This window comes from Humulus lupulus, chromosome 6 (assembly GCF_963169125.1).
Source record: "Humulus lupulus chromosome 6, drHumLupu1.1, whole genome shotgun sequence".
Taxonomy (NCBI): domain Eukaryota; kingdom Viridiplantae; phylum Streptophyta; class Magnoliopsida; order Rosales; family Cannabaceae; genus Humulus; species Humulus lupulus.
Genome location: NC_084798.1, coordinates 56,096,670 through 56,103,404, shown reverse-complemented (window position 1 = coordinate 56,103,404; position 6,735 = coordinate 56,096,670).

Here is a 6,735-nt window from a genome sequence, read left to right as displayed (position 1 = left end):
GCAAAAAAACATATGTGTCTTAAAGTGTAACTTTTGAAAATTTTAGGTATTATCGCCGTCAATATTCCATTAATTTAATTTAATTACAAATATCATTAATTTAAATTTAAATTTAAACTTAAACTAAACTATATTTTATCTTCTACAATTCTACAATTCTAATCCTAATTCTATAATCAATTTATAAACTTAATCCTACAATTCTAATCATAATTCTATAATCAATTTACTAACACTAAAATAAACATATAATTATATGTATGTATTTTTTATACATATTTATTTATATATATAATTAATGAAAAAGAAGTTGAAATTACCTATGTTAGGTCTCAGAATTGGTACAAGGCGACGAAGATGTTGGGGGAGAGCGGAGCTGCAGGGGAGAAGGCTGGAGACGGTGGGGGAATTGGGTCGAGAAGGCTAGAGACGGTGGAGGAACCTCATAAATGGGAGGGGTGGTGGAAGTGGGGGAACCTCAGAAATGGGAGGGGAGGGTGAAGCCATGGGAGTGAAGGGTTCTTGGGGGTGACGGAGGGGCGGAGTTCCAAGGTGGAGAAGGGCTCAGGAGGGGCAGATGGTTCACAGTCCCGACGAGCACCTCTGCAATTTTCATTTTCGGGGATCGAGAGTGAATGAGGGAGACGATCCCAAAATTTTGCCCTATATCAAGGTTAGCGTCGACCGACACTATTGAGGCTAAATCGACATGCTTTAGATGAGATGTGTCAGTTCTTAACTGACGCTATCATCACTAATAATGAAACACATCGTTTAATTTGCACAGAAGCGTTGGTTGTGAACCAACGCTATTGAGGTTCTTGTAAAGCATCGGTTTAGAAACCGATGCTATTCATTAATAGTAGAGATAGTTTTAAACGGAAGCTATTGACATGAGATTATCAATAGCATCAGTTCACAATGTAAACCAATGCTAACAAGCGACGTCGCAGGTCCAATTTGGCGTATTTTGTTGATATTTCTGAAATTGTACTTATAGAAGATGTCACCTAACCGAAACTAGATGAGTGCTCGGAATCACCTATCAATCGAATATAAAAATGGTGTCGCGCTGATTATTGAAGCTGCTAAGTATCATGTTGATTCTTGGGGTCTAAGTCATTGTCACTACTACAAAATTGAGCTTTCCCGACACCCAACCACGACAGTCAACAGAGTTGAATTTCGTAATTGCTTAGCGGGACTCTATGCCGACAGTTAAAAACTGTAGGCATAGAGACCAACGCCGATAGCTAATAACTGTCGTTATTGCTTTTGACTATCGTTATTGACCCCAATGTCAATAGTTAATTCGAGATCAATGCCGACAGTTAAAAGTTGTCGCTATTGACCCCAACACCGACAGTTCATAAAAGTCCAATGTCGACAGTTAAACGTTGTCGCTATTGACCCCAACGCCGACAGTTAATAAAAGTCCAATGCCGACAGTCATGAAATGTCACCAAAATTCAAATAAAAAATCTAAAAATATAATTAATGAATAATATAATTTAAAAAAACTAAATTATGTAAATATATATTTATAAAAATTATGTATTTATTAAAAACTTTTAAAGCTAGATTTTTTTGTTTGTAAATTTTCACATTATTAACTTTTGTATTTATAATAATTTTTATATCAAAATTTAAATTTATTATTCTTTAACATATTTATAAAATTAACTATATTATTCTTTAACATATTTATAAATTTGTATTAGTTAGAAAAGAGTTGTTTTATTAATTGGAAAAATATTGAAAAAAAATTAATATATAAATTTATTAGTTATGATTTTTTTTAATATAAATATATATATGTTTAAATAATTTTTTTATAAAGTAGTAACGTATTGGAGCAATGCCGACACCTATAAGTTGTTGATATTGGAGGCAATAACGACAACTTATAGCTGTTGGCATTGCCCCATTAAAAAAAATTCAGACTCTAATTTCCCCCCACCCTCATGACTAAACTCATTCTTTCCCTCTTTCTTTTTCCCTCTTCTCTCTTCCACACCGTGCGACTACTTCTCTTCCAGCCACCGTCGACTGCTTCTCTTCCAACCACTGTCGACGCTGAAACCTCAAGCCACCTGCGACAATCGAAGTCCACTAGCCACCTGCACGCGTCTCCTCCATCTTCCAACAGCTGCGAGGTGTCCCTTCAAGCCTAAGTCTTCCATTTATCAACTTATTTATTTGTTATTTTGGTATGAAAATTTATGTTTTATATGTGTTTAATTGAAGTTTTGAGTTATTATTTGATTTCTTTGTATAGATCTAAAGATTTCAAAGTTTAAAATCCTAAAATCTCAAAGTTTAGGGTCCAAATTTGTGGTTGTAAATTCAAGGTTAGTTTGTCTTTTTCATGCAAAATAACATTCATTGATATGCACATTACCTTTGATTTTGTCATTTATGGATGTCTTTTGGTAAATAACTATGTGTTTTAGTTTGGATTTTGAGTTGCACACAAAGTGTTTGATAAAATGCACTTAGTGTATTTCCTTGATTTACTTTGTATTTTCTTTACTTTGTTCTAGTTTGAAAATTTTGATTTATTGATTTTGTTTTGATATAAAGTATTAGTGAGAAAAAAATTAGTTCATTGAAACTTTTGATTATGGAAAAATATAAAAAAAATTAATTGGTTCTTATTATTTGTAATTGTTGCATAATGATTATTGCCAAGAGCTAAGAAGTGAGCATAAGAAGTAGGCAAGCATGTCATTGTCTTGATTTTACATTTATTAATATGTTTAATTATAGAATATGCAAAACATTACATTCAACATAATTGACAAGCTAAACTTCTTTGGTATAGTATTACATGCAAAACATTATATTTTTATGTATAGTATTTTGGCTTGATTTTTATATTATTTGTAATTGTTGCATAATGATTATTGCCAATAGCCAAGAAGCAAGCAAGCATGTTACATTCTACATAATAGGCACGTGCACAAACAAAACAAAAGTTTGACATTAGCATATTGGTTGATAATTCATAGTTATATTGGACTCTAAGTTTCATTATTTTGGACTAGCATTTATTTGAGCACAACACTTTCTTTGGTTCTCATTCATACTTGTATTACTTTTGAGTACAATATTTTCCATGTTATAATATTTCAAGCATTAATTTTATTTTTAGGTAGTCGAATTAGCGAGGAGCATTAGAAAAGCTTACTATTGATTGGAAGAGGTATATTCTTTTATTCTTTTTAATATTATACAAGTGTATGTTAGAGGAGTTTGAATATCTTAAATATTCATCTATAGTGAAGTAGGTTCTGGGATTATAATTATGTGTTGCGGTGATAATAGAAGGTTGAGAACTTGCATGTCTTTGTGAAGTAGGTTCTGTGATATGTATATATATATAATTGTGTGTTGATGGAGATATAAGGAAGAAAAAATGCATGTTGTTTGAATTAATTGAATTATTTAAACTGATATTGACAGATGGTTATGTTACAAATATATGGGAGGTGCTGCCCATTTTAAATTTAGCCATGATAATTATGTGTTATATTATTTTTGTTTGTTTAATTCCTATGAATTTAGTTCATATTTTAAATTGGATATGATGTATTAATAGATGAAACTCTGTCAATTTTTTTTAGATTATTTAATTTAACATAATTATGAAAATAGTTTTTACTTGTTATAAATTTAGCCATGATAATTATGTGTTATATTATTTTTGTTGTTTAATTCCTATTAGTTTCAATCATATTCTAAATTGGATATGCTATATCAACAAATGAAACTCTGTCAATTTTTTTTAGATTATTTAATTGAACATAATTCTGAAAATAGTTTTTGCTTGTTTTTTTTGTCAACTTTTTTGGACATAATAATTGCAATCGATAAAGATTGGATGTCAGCAGATAGATTATCAGTGAAATATAAGGATGGAGTTGAGCATTTCTTGGAGTTATGTGCAAGAAATGCTCAAGATCCTAATAACATTTGTTTCCCTTGTATTCAGTGTGGTAATGTTCAAAGAATAAAAATTACTGAGATAATATTTAAATTATAAGTATACTAACAAATATATGTAATATACTTTTATATTTGTCTATGTTAACAGTGCCGACAACAACCAAAAACTACAGAGTATGGTATCTACTGCATGAAGTATGCTAGCGATCTCATTTCACAACAAAAAACCAGAACATATCTATCGAATAATGTAATAATTAACCGTGTTTACCTTTTAACTTTAATAAAGTTACATATATATATTTGACATGTAACTTATAGTTTCAATTATTTGCAGTTCAATTCAGATTTACCGTATACTGACGCTGAACTTAATGAAGTTCAAGAGGAGTGGGCAAAACATATTCTACCGCATCTCACTAAATGATGGCATGCATGCTCAGTACCTATGTGAGGAGATTTAGTCATTTTTGGAACTTTGTATTTCTTTTATTAGAAATTGTTAGCACTAACTAAATACAGAATCAATCTAACAAATTATAGGTTGAGTTAATATAGTTTTTTGATATGCATACTAAGCTAAATATCCATTTTATGACAAAATAACTTTTTTGGAACTTTGCTACATATCTATTTTATGACAAATTTTTTTTAACTATGTATTTCTTTTATTAGAAAGTGTTAGAACTAATCAAATATAAATTTAATGTTACCAATGTTAATTTAATTTAATTTTTAATGTGTATTTTTTTACTACAATTGTTGCGTTGATTTTGAAACCATGAGGCATTGACAACATATTTGCAATGTCCTCTAGTGTGGAAACTTTGGGACTGTTAAAAACTGTCACTATAGAGAGCCAATCATGACACCTAATATCTGTCGGTGTTGTCAGCAACGGCGATACCTAATAACTTTCGGTGTTACCAGCAACGACGATACCTATTAACTGTCGACGTTTCCAGCAACGACGGCACCTAATAACTGTCAACGTTGTCAGCAACATCGGCAGTGTTTAACTATTGGCGTAGCTATCCCTACGTCGGCATAGGAGAATATGAGAGTTAGTATACTATCATCGTTGCTCAATAATTACAGTTAAAAACTGTCGAGAATGTCCGTTTTTGTAGTAGTGTGCTCATGTAAGAAATGTGGGAATGCTTGTTTCCACACTTCTGATGCAATCATAATGCATTTTTTCAACACTAGCATCCAACAATCCTACTTGTGTGATATTATTACCATGGAGAGTCAGTAAGTAGAAAAACAAATGCAGTCTCAGATGAGGATGGTGATTAGATGGCAGGTATGTTGGCTGATATTTTAGCAGAAGACGACACCCACGGAGAGCCAAGTACCACTCCAATTGGAACCTTTAATGATCCCCCGGCAGATGATGACAATAATCATAACAAGTACATTAATTTGTTAAAGGAGATGTCAAGTGAGCTATACACTGGTTGTAGAAAGTATTCAGCTTTGAAATTTTTAGTGAAGCTAATGCATTTGAAAGTTATTAATAAGTCTTGGATTAGGATACAAGATGATAGTTGTTTGGAAACATGATTGTGCTATTTTTTGGAAAGAGAATTTGAGTTTGGGATTTTGTCCAGTTTGTGGTGAATGTCGGTGGCAAGATTCTAGTGGGAAAGGGAAGAAAGTTACTCATAAGGTGTTGCGTTACTTTCATTTCACACCGCGATTGAAGAGGATGTATAGCTCTCGATATATTACAGAGGATATGAGGTGGCACTATTTTAAGAGGCCTAATGGAGATGGTGTGATGAGACATCCTGCTGACAGTAAGGCATGGAAGCAGTTTGATCTGTTGTACCAATCTTTCGCATCAGAACCTATAAATGTGAGATTGGGTATGGCTAAAGATGGTTTCAATCCATTTGGAAACCAGAGAAACTCTTATGGTATGTGGCATGTTATCCTGGTCCCATGCAACTCGTCGTCGTGGAAGTGGATGAAACCAGAGTTCTTAATGTTGTCACTATTGATTCCAGATCCTACTTCATCTGGAAAAGATATTAATGTGTATATGAGGTATCTAGTTGATGAGTTGAAAGAATTGTGTGAGGACGGTATCGAGACGCGAGATGCATACAATAGTTCATTATTCACTATGTTTGCATCGATCATGTGTACTATTAATGATTTTCCAACTTATGATATGATGTCAGGTTGGAGCACAAAGGGATATAAGGCATGCCCCACGTGTAATGAGGAAACTCCTTCAGTAAGAATCCAAAGTAAAATTGCATATTGGACATATAAGATTTATTGATATGGATCATGAATGGAGGAATAAACCTAAATTGTTTGACTGTAACAATGAGCTTAGGCCTCCGCCCAAGGAATATTCGAGGGATGACATCTTGGAACAAATGAAAAATTTTCAAATTCAACAACTAGGGAAGCACAAAGAATTTGGTGGTGTGAAGCATAAACAGCTTGACTCTGAGCTTAAGTGGTCTAAGAGAACCATACTTTTTGAACTTGAATATTGGAAAAACTTATCACTTAGACACAATCTGGATGTAATGCATATTGAGAAGAATGTCTGTGATAGTGTGTTGGGAACTTTATTAAGTATCGATGGAAAATTGAAAGATACAGATAAGGCAAGACTGGATCTAGCTGATATGAAAATTAGGAATAATCTGCATCTTTATAAGGATGAGAACAAGTGGATGAAATCCCTTGCATCTTTCACACTTAGTGTCAGGGAGTGTCGTAAATTTTGTCAATTTGTGAAATCGGTGAAATTTCCAGATGGGT